At 35.2% G+C, this 14,954-nt stretch overlaps 1 long non-coding RNA gene across 3 annotated transcripts; it reads right to left on the bottom strand.

Moving 5' to 3' along the window:
• Positions 1–3,521: 3,521 nt before the first annotated feature.
• LOC113274145 lies at positions 3,522–5,732 on the bottom strand. 3 transcript variants are annotated; one of them, XR_003322819.1, is made up of 4 exons: positions 5,609–5,732; positions 5,324–5,522; positions 4,216–5,037; positions 3,522–3,937 (listed from the first exon to the last, which is right to left on the bottom strand). It is a non-coding gene; the product is annotated as an uncharacterized LOC113274145 (long non-coding RNA). The 3 variants fall into 3 exon arrangements; XR_003322818.1 differs by having other exon boundaries at positions 4,216–4,466; XR_003322817.1 differs by having other exon boundaries at positions 4,216–5,522.
• Positions 5,733–14,954: the final 9,222 nt, after the last annotated feature.

The following is a 14,954-nucleotide window of genomic DNA, read 5'->3' as shown; positions in this document are numbered from 1 at the left end:
AGACAAGCAGAAATTATATTAAATTTTTTGCAAAACCTCATAATCTTATCGCAAAAAATCAATGGAAACAAGCAGAATCAACACTTCTAATTGTTCAAAAAATAAAATAAATCTCAAATAGTGTTCAGAAATGAAGGAAGTCCTTATGACTCCTGCGTCTGTTCCCTTTTTTCAGTACAGAGAGAAAACGTGTATAGAAAAAATAAAATAAACAAAATAGAAAAGAAGAGAGAAAAGTTACCTTCATAATCATACTTTCTAAGCAGTAGTGAAGTAATCAATCGACAGGATATGCTATCATCTACCACCAATGCGCGAAGTCCTTCATGAAATTCTCTATGATTAGTAGTACTAGTACCACATAATGACGACAGCCTCTCACTAATGAAATCGACATTTTGAATGAACGATTCGGTAGTATCCATACTTAACTAGCTTAATTTTGAAGAGAGTTTGAAATTGAACAGGGAAAGAGGACAAAAAAGATCCGACGAAGAAACCCACCGATTTTTTTTAATACACGAGTGCTTGACAAGGCTTCCTTTTATAAAGAAACTAGGAGAACCTGGATGCGATGACTTGGAAAATATTACAGTCTGTAAAGTGAAAACGTAAAGGGGGTTTCAACAACATTTAACTCTGTCGGACATTTTTGGAAGTAATTGTTATGGAAACAGGTATAATTGTATCAAAGTATAGTGGCACATTCAAAATGAGAAACTGCCTGATTTGCATTTTATTTGTTGCAACATTGAAGCAAAAAGTTTTAGCATGCCCCTAAGCTTGCAAGGATCCATGAGTCTCACAATCGTTTAATAAAGCTTATCAACCTCTGGCAGCCTAATGCAGTCCAAATTTATATTCGATATTGGCACATACGTGAATACAAAAAGAGACATGATCCCGCTAAATAGACTTTGCTCTCCACGAGCAACTTGGTATATATATTTGTCATTTCCTAACCATTTATGGTCACTGACTGGTGGGAAAACTTTTTGATCGCGTGGGGTGCACGATGTGATGTCATTAATTTCTTTACTTAACCATAGTTAGGATCCTTTTTTTTTTTTTTTTTGTTTTGACGTCTGCCCAGGGCAGGAAACGAACAACGAAAACAAGAAAAGAAAAATTCAGCTAGTCGACTAGCAACCTTGCTGGAGAAATAGAAGAAGGGATCTGGGAAGATGTCCACCACCGTTGGACATTATGAGTTTTCGCGTATGCTGCGGGATCATGAGCCATCGAGTTGACTCTCTTTGGGACAAAACTGAACTCCACCAGTCCATTTCTCTGGTCTTAGCATCAATTTCGTCAAGGATATGACGAATTCTCCAAGGGATGGAGTTTATTTTCTTCTGAAGAATGTGCACAACCTGTTGACAGTCTCCCTCTACCACGATAAGGTGAGCCTCTAATCGCGGAGCAAGAGCAAAAGCTAACAGAAAACTATGAGCTTCAGCAACGATTGGGATGGTTGTGTTGACGAAAAATGAACCTGCACCTAGGATAGCACCATTCTCGTCCCTAGCGACGGCAGCTGCATGGGATTTTTCCTTCGCGACAGCCGCATCAACATTCACCTTAATAAAATTAGGCGCAGGGGAGGTCCACTGAGACACAAGGTGACCATTTGAAACCGTGTTATTAGGGAACTCAGCATTTTCATTGTCATCTACCAAGTTGTGTTTGTAAGAGTTGAACCAGAATACGCCTTCGTTAATGATAGCCTGGATGTTAATAGGACACTTCTCGAAGACAGCCTTATTGCGAGCTTTCCACACTGCCCACCAGATGCAAGAACCCATACAGAAACTATCAAAACCATCAAGTTTCGACAACCAATATTTACAGCAGGCACTAACTGACATTTCTTCAATAGAGTGGATACTGAAATTAAGCGGAGAGGCAAAAAGGATAGCTTAAGTAACCCGGCATTGAACAAATAAATGGTCAATAGTTTCGACAGCCACTCCACACAAAGGGCAGTCCATTTGAATTCCTTCTATGTGCCTGCCTATCTTGGCCAAAACACCCACTCCATTGCGCAAAATTCTCCACATGAGATTATGAATTTTTGGAGCCAGAGATTTAACACTCCAGAAACGCTTCCAAGGGAAGTCAGAATCATTAAGAGATGAAGGCTCGGCCGTATTAGTACGTAACAATTTTTGAAATGACTGGGAAGTATACATACCGTGAGGGGTAAGTGACCAAACCAAACAATCATGAGCAGTTTCTCTGTTGATACGAATCTTTTGGATGTGGTCAGCAACAACTGCATCGAAAGTGGAATAGAGAAGAGGAACATTCCACTTTCCTTCTTCAGCAATGATTAGATCACTAACAGTAGAAACTCCATTAGTTCCCCCAGGTGGTATTAACGGAATATAGCCTGGCAGAGAGGGTATCCACGGATCCGACCAGATTTTGATATTTTCTCCGCTACCGACTAACCATAAACATCCCATTCTCAAATACTGACGAGTCTCAAGAATAGCTGCCCAGGTACTTGAACACTTCTGCGGCTTACCGGCATTCCAGAAACATGTATCCCTGAGATACTTTGCTGTAAAGATCTGTCCCCATAAAGTACCAGGATTTGAAAAAAACTCTACCCTACTTTAGCAACCAAGGCCAGGTTAAGTTGTTCTAAATCCCGTATCCCCAGGCCACCTTTACCACAGATAAACCAATTCCAATTAAGATGACAAGTGGAGTGCACGTGCTTTGCACGTCAGAGAACCATAGACTTCTTTTGAAACTTATCTTCCATTTTCAAAGAATTACTTTCTCCTCCTACAGCTACTTAAGATTCTATTGATTAAAGTATATAACATTTACTTGCCCAAACAAAAATTAGCACTGCATACTGCACGGAAATGAACTTTTGTGTTATTTTATTTGTTTTTTGTTTTGGTTTTTGAGAATGTTGAGATGAACCATGGACGTAGCCCACATGGTTGCACTGTCTAACCGAAGCTAGCGGTTTCAGTCACGTGACAGACACTCATTGGGTAAATGCATCAAAATTTTGATGTCCGCAATTTAAAATCAAAAAAGTTGTCTATTTCTTCTTCTTCTTCGGAGAAAAAAAAAACCAAAGAATTGTGAAAAAGGGGCGGCAAAAATTTAAGCAGAGCTAAAGAAGAAAATGGGTGATTCTCCGGACTGGTTGCGCACTTTTGAGGTATCTCTCTGTCATGCGTTACTTTATCCAAACTGCATCTATAGTTTTCAAGATCTTAGCCCCATTTTGAGCATACTTGAGTGAGTTAGGTCTTGATATGAGCGTATTTATTAATTATTCTCTTCGATTAGAGATTCTAGAGAAATCTTTTCAGCCCAAAGTTCCTGCATCCCGGTACTTCGCCAGAAATGAGCTTTCCAATGGAAATGGGAACGTAGTATTATTTCAAGACAAACAATTATTATCTATGAATGATGAAGGACTCTATTGTTGTTTCCCATTTGGCCTTCCAATTTTATTCTACGAATGTGATTATACTTCAACATAAGATGCGAAGGTGCAACTTTGGATACCCAAATCATCTAACAATTACACGAAACATGTTGCTAAAGCATGCATCACAGTCTTCAATCACATTTATATCGAGTAATCGCAAATCGACAAAGCACTACAGGTTAACCAAGTAAATCAAGTTGAGACTGAAGACATGAAAACGCAGTGAGCTATACATAATACTCACTATGATAATGCAAAAGTTTTATAAAATCTCAAGTTGAAACCCATAAGAAGTTTTATAGAATCTCAAGTTGCCAAAAGTGTTCCGCTGGTGAAGATTGAATTAGTACCATCACGGAAGTGAAGTGCTTGATTGGACTTGGAGTTGGAAAATCCAACACCACCCGCTGCCAACCTGAAAATTGTTTTCGCCATCACAACTCAAGCACCCAGATCATCTCCCATATTAACTGGCTGCAGAAAAGAAAAGGTTGCAATGAGATCTCGATTGCTGAAGAGCACTACCACACACATAGTTGTCTCCATTATTCCAGAAAGTTCACTAACCAACATAGGCTCTTATAAATTTCTCCAAGTTCAAGAAATATGCTATTAAAAGATGCATACCATCACAACTGATGGGTTTTTACTGAGATGGTCTTCCTATCACATGTTACTATATTATTATATCTCTGTATGGATCCACATAAGTCCATTAGTAAAACTTAATAATCGTAGAAGGAAATACTTACTGTCCCAAGTCCGGAATTGCATTAAGAAAGCCGTTGTGAAGAACTGAAGTGCGTCATAACTGTCGCTTTTCCGTTTCCATCTGATGGAGCTAAATTGCTAACTCCAACCAACTCCCCATATTCGAAAGCTGCTCTGCACCCTGAGCCTTATATGGAATAATCCCACAATCGAGAATGTCTTGGTGCGAGTACATATTGAACTAAAACCTAGTAGTATATACGGAAGAATAGACACTTCAACTCAAAAGTGACTTCAGAAAAACAGAAATAAGATTGTTATTTTCAATTATTGAGTTAAAAGAAGTAATATTTCAAGATGAAAAGCAAATTGGGGAAACATTCACTCTGCATGCAAAACATATCAGTTCACGAAGTGTCATTTTCAACAGAGCAGATGAGACACTAAAATCGATGCATAAATATATGATAAGGAAACAACATGGCTTCCTCCATACAACAGATTAGTTGAATTGATATGCCTGCTTCTATAACAGTTACATGTTTCGCCTCATTCGTTGGTCTCATTCCTTTCTGTTCATGGACTAAAAAACATAGAATTTAGTTAAAGAATTCTACAACATTAGCCTCCATATATCCCATTTTTTGCCTCCTATATTTCCTTGATACTATGCATCTTTTTCCTTCTACTGTGAAGGTTTCTAACATCAAATAAATTGATTTACAACTATCCATCCAGATACAGGAAATAATCATATAGTGTGAAGTGAAATCAAAAGAGATTATCAATAACCTAGATTGGTTGCATTCACAATTTTAGATTCATCAACATAAGCATGAGTCTTCCTGATCCTTAAATTGAATCTACAAAATTATCACATAAATGGATATGTTTAGAAATATTGAAAATTTTAACTTTTAGAGATATGAGGAAGTAAGAAAACCTATAATCGCAAATGCAGTTGTTTTTTTCCAATGAGATTGACACAATAGTTTGATGGAAATTGGGTTTCAATCCAACTGTGAGCAACTAACAGTGTAATTATATTAAACCCCTAATTGTCAATTTAGGGAAAATTCGATAAATCCAGATCAAACCCACAATTAAGAATTAAGACTACTAAATCAAAAGTAACAGATGAAATCTTACCAGAACTAAATATGCAAGATTGCATCTTCTGTGAATGTTCATTTTGTAACTCTAGAAATTGGATTTGTGAATAAGGGGTTTGAGATTTTATAAGTAAAATCTTCATATTCATCATGATTTGCTTGAAACGGTCGACTTAAATCTCCATCTCCTTCATTGATTGTTGGATGAACTTTAGTTGTTTGAGGGAGAAGAAGAACTGTAGAAGAGAAAATCAAACAAAACCGCCTTAACTTCCGAAACCCAAGAATTTCATAATACAAATCAGACGGAGAGTTTACATACCTTCTGGAGAGATTGACATCGATCGTAGTTGCTGGTTTTGCTGCTAGTGGCGGGATGATGGTATTGCTTGTGGTGATGGTAATGATGGGGCGATGAAGCTGGTGAGTGGTGATGGAACTGAAGAGAAAGAGTTGCGTATTCGAAAGAAGAATGAAAAGATGGAGGGGTATTTCCGTCCAGTAACGAAAAAAGCCACACGGAATGTGACGGGAATCACTTAGGGAATATTCTCTCATCTAATGGTCCATATTTTAAAGGAAGGAGATCCGACGGCTGCTGTCACTTAAATTTTAGACTTTTGAGTAGTCTTGCTCTCATTAAAGGGAGGGAGATGCATCTTCCTTGTGTCTTTTGAGTGCCCCACCAAAAATTCCTAATGATTTGAGTTATGTTCCTGAATTATACGTATTGATTTTCCTAGTGCATTCAGTATATTTTGTTTTTACAATTACCTACATTACCCTTTATTATGGTAACCCAAAATTATCTCATTAATTTTCTTTTTTGACAAGAGAAGGTCAAATTTTATTAAGATGTAGACCGTCACTGGACGAGTGACAATTACAAGAAAATAGAAAAAAAAAAGTGATTAGGAATTACCAATCACAGCATTCCAATTACAAATAAGCGAACTTAAAACATAGCCAATTTAGTCGGCAGAGCCCAATTATAAAGAGTACATTTAACTGAGATGATTAACTGGTCCGTATTTCTTCTTTTATTCCCATACAACCTTGTATTTCTTTTGCTCCACATTGTCCACCAAACTGCAAAAGGAATCAGTCATCATAATTTTTTTTCTAACACTGAACTCTTTTTGTTAGGCCATCCCCATAAAATTATCTCATTAATTCATAATAACTTCGATTTTTTTTAGGTTATAATCCCAAATCTCAATACTTTGTTCTTGACTTGAGTGAACAACGCAATGAAGTACTAATAGGGTAGAATACTATGGTGCTGGGGAATTCTTTGCCTTTCATGAAGACCGATCATATATCTATATGCATGTTAATTATATTGGAAATTTACTTGAATCTGTGCGGTGTAAAGTGGTTGTGTCATTTATCAGTTTTTTAGTTTAATTAATTTTCTTTGTTAGTGTTGTCATGTATTCATCAGCTGATTATTGATGGCTGATTCATTTGTCGCCCGATGTAATAAGGATATTATGGGTATCTTCTAAAAGTAACAATTACAAATTATGTTTACAAAACAAAAAGATTCGCAAAATATAATTAAATTGGCAAAACTAGTCATAAAAGTCCAAGGTGACCAAATTTGTGGTACAAAAATCCCACTCAAATGTTGGGATCCATTAAAACTCCATCGTAAACAAAATTGATACAAAACCCCAAATTTTAATATTGGTTTCATCAAATTTTATTTTGGTTTCATCATAAAATTTGATGAAACCAGAATAAAATTTGATGAAACCAATATTAAAATTTGGAGTTTTTGTTTTACTTTTTTTTTTGGGGGTTTTTGTGTTACTTTTGTTTTCATGGGGTTTTTGTGGATGGATAGTGACATCTTTGGGGTTATAGCTCACAGACCGTTAAATTGGATTACATAACTGTGGTTAAATCAAAAGTTCGATGACGTCATTTCTATTTTATTTGATGCCGGTAAAGGTGTGTATTCAGAATTTTACTTGCCCACTGTGTAATCAAAGTGTTTTCCTAGACTAGCGTTGACAGGTAGAGGTGTAAAACGTGCCGGCCCGGCACAGCCCAGCACACGAAGTCGCGTGTTTCACGTGCCATGTGCCGTGTTGTGTTGTGCCAATGATTTAAACGTGTTATGCTTTACTAGTCAAAAGCTAGGGACAACACATCCCACGAGCACAACACACGAATAAACGTGATGTGTCGTGTTGTGCCGTGCCGGCACACGTGCTATAAACAATTTGAAATCACTTAATGTATACATTCAGTCGGACATTATCATGGGAATTTAAATAGACAACATATCATTTGTAACTGTTTCAAGTAATATTAACAAGTTTATTCAATGAAAAGAAATATCCCATCAAATATAAAATTGGATCATTGCCATGTAAATTAATGTTCTAGTCAAATATAGGTAACGACATTATAACAACGATATTGAAATATATTTTCCAAGTACTTAGGTATTACATGTGTTGTTATAAAAATAAGCCAATATAAAATGTCAAAAACTAGCGAGAATAGTGACTCTTTTGTGAAATATACACAAAATATGATGTATTATACCTTGTTATATGGTGTAGTTGTGCATGCTATGACGTGATGTGCTGGCCACGTGCTTATCCGTGCCGCGTGCTGTGCTCTGCTGTGCTACTGTGCCGATTAGGCTACCCCAACACAACCCACGAAACTAACTTGCTGGGCTCAGATTTTAGCGTACTGTGCTCGTGCCGGCACAACCCAATTTACACTGTCTTTACTCCTTCAAGCCTTTAGAGGAGGGCCAGGAGACCCATGCATTCCAGCACTGTCTTTACTGGATGGGCTTAAGCTGTGTCTGAACCTGTATGAATATCAAAAAAGAAAAAAAAAAAAAAAAAAAAGAAACCGTCTGTGTAATTGATCACAATTCTACATTGACCAGATTTCTTTTCAAAAGAGGCATTCGCATGCAAACATTTCTTTTTTAAAATTTCTAAAACCTCATGCATTGTAAATAAATTATCTTTCTTTTTTTTTTTCTTTCCAGGTGCTCAACATGTACATCTAATCAACTAATTTCATTCTTTTTACAAAGATTAAAATCAAAAAAGGACTTTGTCATCTTGTGTACCAAATATGGTAATTATGAATAAGCTAGATAGGTTTCCATTACCTTGTTTAATGGCAACCGTAAATAAGTTGGCAACTGTGCAACTTTGAATAAGTTAGATGTTTTTGTTACCTTCCGATGAAACTGGCGGTTTCTGTTATCTTATCCAATGACTATTCTAAATAAGCTAAAAGTTTCTTTTATTTTGTCTAATGGAAAAAATGAATAAATTAGAGGCTACCCAAAGAACATATTGGTAAATAAAGTTATATGTTGTATATTTTAGGGTACTCAAAGAAGGTGTTGGCAAACCAAGTTATACATTTATCTATAATCTAAATGTTCAATCCTTTTAATTAATCGCACTCCTCAATACACAAAAATGATCAAAGCTTCGGTTGTCTTATGCATCTATGTATTCAGAAGATAACACCGTAGAAAGCTTCAGTTGTCTTATGCATCTATATATTCAGAAGATAACACCAAATAATTTGTATGTTTTTATCTGGGAAAATCAGTTTTACATTGGTATTGAGAGAATTTTGATACAGTATTGAGACGGTTTAATATACAGAATCATAAGATTTCTGTTTGGAATAATAATAATGATATACTCCCTCCGTTCCTTTTTAATAGGTTAGTTTCCTAAAATAAATGTTTCAAATAGGCTGGTTTCCTAGTTGGAAAAGTCAAATGTTACTTTAGTTTTTTGGGACCACTTTTCTCTTAACTTCTTTTGATGACAAGTGTCATGTGGACCATTTCACTATACTTCTTTTGCTGACAAGTGTCATGGGGACCATTTCACTTCACTTCTTTTATTGACAAGTGTCATGAGGACCACTTTCAATGATTAGTTCTCTTAGTTTCCTTAGTTTTCTCTAAAAAACAAAACCAGCCTATTAAAAAGGAACGGAGGGAGTGTTAAGTTGTTTCGTTTTACCTAATTATAGTGTTTTTGGACTTGGTATGAGGTATTTAAAACAGTTGAATGATCCTTACATTTTTTGGTTTTGGGCAATGCACAAACAAATGTTGTTATCAATTAGAGAATAAAATCATTTGAATGAATGCTACAAATTAGTGATCGTTAAATAAACCCGAACTAATATAATTAAAAGATTTGGTAGTTTATTGATTATATCCATTAACCCACGTAACAAAAAACTAATTGCCTCGTCGTGTTTCATTGATTATAAAATAATTATGGTATCTTCTGCACCAAAAAAGGTAACACTTGGAAATGGCCAAAACTGGTTTCATCCTAACTTAAATTTAAAAAATAGCAAGGATGAAACTGGATACATCCTGTGTAAATTAAAAATAAGAAAAAATATTTGAAAAAGAGCACGATGAAACTGGTTACATCCTGCCTATTTTTACATTTTTGTCCATTTAAACAGTATCAAAATCTAACTGTCCATTTCACCCAGGACTTGTTGATTTTGGTCTTTTTAATCAATTTTGTGTTTTTTTTCTTCGAATTTTAACAGTAAATAAGCTAGAGGCCATCCAAATAAGGTATTGGCAACTTTGAATGAAGTAGTGGCTTTTGGTATCACGTTCACCAAAGAAGGTAGCTCTAATAAGCTAGAGGATTATGCTATCTTGTGCAATATAAACAATGAATAAGACTGGCAATACCCCTAGAAGGCTTCTGTTATCATGTCTGATGGAAACTCTGAATACGCTAAGACGATATCCTAAGTTGGTGTTGGTAAACAGAGAAGTACGTTTTTCCGTGATTTATATGTTCAACCAATTTTGTTCATCACCAACTTCAAGACGCAAAAATGATAAAAGGCTTCTATTATATTGTGCACCTATATATGCACAAGATACACCAAATGACTAGTCTATTTTATCTTGAAAATTTAGCTTTTATATTGGTATCAAGTCATATTTATATGGTACTGAGAGAACTCGATACGTAAGAATATTTCCAATAGGACATATTAGTAACATGAATATTTCCAGACAACGTCAACAAGTAGCAGCAGCAATAATAAGACATGCCTCTTTCACTACAGGAAACATGATAATTTTTATCCCAGTATCGCAGACTAGCATTAAAAAGCTAAGCATCTTAACTGTTCTCTGGGGCCGGTGGATGCTCCACCGCTTTCGAGCCGTTGTAGATACTTTATATTGGTTAATTCCTAATGTAATATTTTTCTGTTTTTTGGGTTTGTAGAGTCACTATCCTATCTCAGTCATAGGATAAGCGCATTAATAAGGCATCACTAGTTCCCGTTTTCAGTCCAGTTTGAGTCTTTAATTTCAATTGTATTTCAGTTTTAGTAACCCTTGTAATAGCATTAGTACGTACTACATCCTCAAGGGCAGAGATTAGATACTACTTCAGGCCACATTCCAAGCTCTAGACTCGGTTTGAAGTTATGGATAAAGCCGGAAAACAAGGAGGTGGACAGATATCGTTTCGGCAGTATCACGCAACAACTGGATGCATAGGCCTTGCTAATGTCTCAGATCAATTGCATCGAAAACCACCACCACCAACCAAGTTCTTATGGACGCAATGTCCATCAAAAGTACACATTTTCTTATGGAAAGCATTCGTCGAAGGCCTACAGATCATCAGCAACCTCATCCAATTTCACTTCACCAACTATAATACTTACCCCCGCTGCAATTCTAATCCGGAGATTACTACCGGCATCTTGTTTCATTATTGTGTTACTGCAATTTCTTGGCTTTCCGATTTAATTGTATTTGAATCTCAGGGTATTGCATACCCTCTTGTAACCACCCTCTGGTTTTTAAATAAATTTCATGCTTCAAAAAAAAACATATTATTTATTTATTTTACTCAAATATAATATGGTTACTGGGATCGTATGACGTAGTTAAAACAAACAAACTACCATCATATTTTTTCGGTGTTGTACTTGGTGATTTTTGAACAGAGGGTAATCGGTCATTTTACGACCCACGGGTAAAAACGTCACTTTGGTAGTCCAAGGAAAAATCTTCACTTGCTTAAATGTCCAATCTAGTTGAAGTACTCAGGCCCCTAAGTATGGTCAACTACCAGGCCATGCAGAGGAGCGTATAAACTTAGACAGTATGAAGCCCAAGAAAGGATGAAGAAGTTCAACTCCTGAAGAAAAAGAAACTAACTCAGAGTTGAAGAATCCTGGTTAGGCCCAAACAGCCTCTTGTTTCAGTTGTCTACAAAATTTCACATGTTAGCATAGTCGGAAGATTTAAGTATAAACGTCAATAAAGAGAAATACGAAGTATGTATCAGATGCATGTTCGTTGTCGTTAAATTGATTTACTATACTATTACATGAAAGACTAATGGTATTGTGTTATGTTATAGTTCAATCCCGGAAACTGGAAGGCATTGGCACAGACAGTGAAAGAAGCAAAAAGCATCCACTTGACGTGGATGAACTACTGGAGCTTCATGCTGAAGACAGGAAGAAAAAACTAAGAATTGGAAGCAACAATGGCCAAGAAGCAGGAACAGCTAGAAGTAAGCTAAAACTAGTCACGGTTTTATGATAAATTTGGATTTGGATCATTGATGTAGTGCCATCTTAGTTATTAGATCAATATTTTTGCCGCAAAACTGTTTCGGTGCATCCATGATTTAAAAACATACGTATTCAATATATTGACCGACATATAAATTCCTTTTTGTTCCCTAATTGTTCTGCTAATCCAATTTTTTGCATTGGAGCGCATTCAGACTTCTATTATTAACCTTCGCAGAAGCCCCCGGAACCAAATGTGGTGCCATAGTCTAAGTATTGCAGCAACGCTCTGGGACATAATCTCTGAAAATTGCCGCACAAATTTCAATATCGGAGAGCAATCAGATTGATAATTTGGACCTTTGTAGAAGCCCTGATTCATGAAGCAAAGTCAAGATTTGTTGTTTTGTACGAAGTGAAACAAATAAGCTAACCCTTAAGGATACTTCGGGTGCTCCTCTTCATATTACTCTTAAGAGTGAAAGTTCAAGTTTTTTTTTTTATACGAAAATGTTGTATGCCATCCTTCCTTGAAAGAATTACAATATGTAACATAATAAGTAAAATAATACATACAAATACATAATTTTTGTGTAAATGAAACACTATTAAATAAAAAGTTAGATTTTTTTTGGAACATAAATGGCAGGCACATCTGGACTAGTTATCTATTCATAAAAGACTTCTTTTGAGTTTTATATGATTTATGTTCAGTCCATTTTATATGCTGCAGATTTCAAGACACAAAAATGATAGAGGATTTATATTATCTTGTGAATGGATATATACACAAGATAATGCCACATCATCAGTCTGGTTTTATCTCGAAAAAAATAGCCTATATACAGACATCGAGAGATTTTGATATGGTATCGAGAGAGTTCATTATAAAATCATGGTTATGCAAATTTTCAGTTAAGTATATTAGTTTAAATAATTATTCACTTAATTGTAGTATTTGTAGGATCGGTATGAGGTAGTTAAATTTTTTTAGTATTTGTAGGATCGGTATGAGGTAGTTAAAATAATTAAATGGTCGTTATATTTTCTCAGTGTTCAGTAATCCAAAACTCGTGTCATCATCAATCAGATAATATAACCAAGTAAATAAATGCAACAACCTAATAACTGTTAAACGAGCCCGAGGTAAGATAATAAATAAATATGATAGTCATTGATTATATCCATCTACCCGACCAAAGATTTAACTGCGCTATTATCATGCAAATAATTATTCCCTTCATTGTAGCATTTCTGGAGGTAGTTAAAATAGTTCAACGGTCGTTATATTTTCTCAGTGTTAAGTAACGCACAAACACGTGTCATCATCAATCAAATAATATAACCAATTAAATAAATGTAACAACCTAATAACCGTTAAAGGAACCCGATTTAATATAATAAAGAAATATGATAGTTATTGAGTTAATATCAACTGTATATTCTATGCTTTAGAGTAATCCTTTATTAACTTAGTTAGCTAGCCTTAATAAAACTGTGGGTGTTTTATAACACTTTATCTTTATGTAGTGTAACAAGTATCTGTTATACAACCCACTCAAGGTCAAATCATAGTAATGAAGGAAAAAGCATCCCATCTTCGTCAAATTCCTAGACTGATCGAGTTACAAAAACAAAGTGATGCTCAACTACAGATCCGTCAAGTTTTGACTAAACAAAAACGTAATGTTGTGATTGAAAACGAAAAAGTACCACATCTACAAAGATGCCGAAATGCTTATAATTCGATGCCATAAAATGAAAAGGAAGCACATCTACAAAGACGTCGAAATCGAAATAATTCGATGACTGAAACTGAAAAGAAACACATTTACAAAGACGTCGAGATGCTTAACATATGGAAAAAAAAGGTGGTGGTGATTGTTGTACTAATTCTCAAGTTAATGCATGTACAAACTTTATAAACCGAACTTTTTTGCTGCATCAGTATTCCAATAGTTTATTTGTTGCGGTTTTCTATGAAATTTCACATGTTAGCATAGTCGGAAGATTTAAGTATAAACGTCAATGAAGGAAAATACGAAGTATGTATCAGATTCATGTTCGCTTTCGTCAAATTGATTTACTATACTGTTAAATGGAAGACTAATGATATTGTGTTTTGTTATAGTTCAAATCTCGGAAACTGGAAGGCATTGACACAAACAGTGAAAGAAGCAAGAAACATTCATTTGACATGGATGAACTACTGGAGTTTCATGTTGAAGACAAGAAGAAAAAACTAGGAATTTGAAGAAACAATGGCCAAGAAGCAGGAACAAGTAGAAGTAAGCTAAAACAAGTAACGGTTTTATGATAAATTTTGATTTGGATTATTGCTCTAGTGTTATTTTAGTTATTGGATCAGTATTTTTTCCGCAATACTATTTCGGTGCATCCATGATTTAAAAACATACATATTCAAAATATTGACGGACATATAAATTCCTCTTTTTTTCCCCCTAATTCTTCTGCTAATCCATTTTTTTTTTTTGCATTGGAGCGCAATCAGACTTCTATCAATTATTAACCTCCGCAGAATCCCCCGTAACCAAATGTGGTGCCATAGTCTACATATTACAGCAACACTATGGGACATAATCTTTGAAAATTGTTACATAAATTTCAATACCGGAGAGCAATCAGACTGATAATTTGAACCTTCGTAGAAGCCCTGATTCCTAAAGCAAAGTCAAGATTTGCTGTTGTGTACAAAGTGAAACAAATAATAACAAGTAAGCTAACCCTTAAGGATACTTCGGGTGCTCCTCTTCATATTACTCTTAACTGGACTAGTTATCTATTAATAAAAGATTTCTTTTATATTTTATCTGATTTCTGTTCAGTCCATTTTATATGTCGCAGATTTCAAGAAATGAAAATGATAGAGGATTTATATTATGGTATCAAGAGAGTTCAATATGAAATCATGGTTATGAAAATTTTCAGTTAACTATATTAGTTTAAATAATTATTCATATAATTGTAGTATTTCTACGATCGGTATGAGGTATTTAAAATAGTTAAACGGTTGTTATATTTTCTCAGTGTTGAGTAATGCAAAACACATGTCATCATTA

The sequence above is a fragment of the Papaver somniferum genome, chromosome 4, assembly GCF_003573695.1.
Source record: "Papaver somniferum cultivar HN1 chromosome 4, ASM357369v1, whole genome shotgun sequence".
NCBI lineage: Eukaryota > Viridiplantae > Streptophyta > Magnoliopsida > Ranunculales > Papaveraceae > Papaver > Papaver somniferum.
This window is presented reverse-complemented; position numbering and strand designations above follow the sequence as displayed.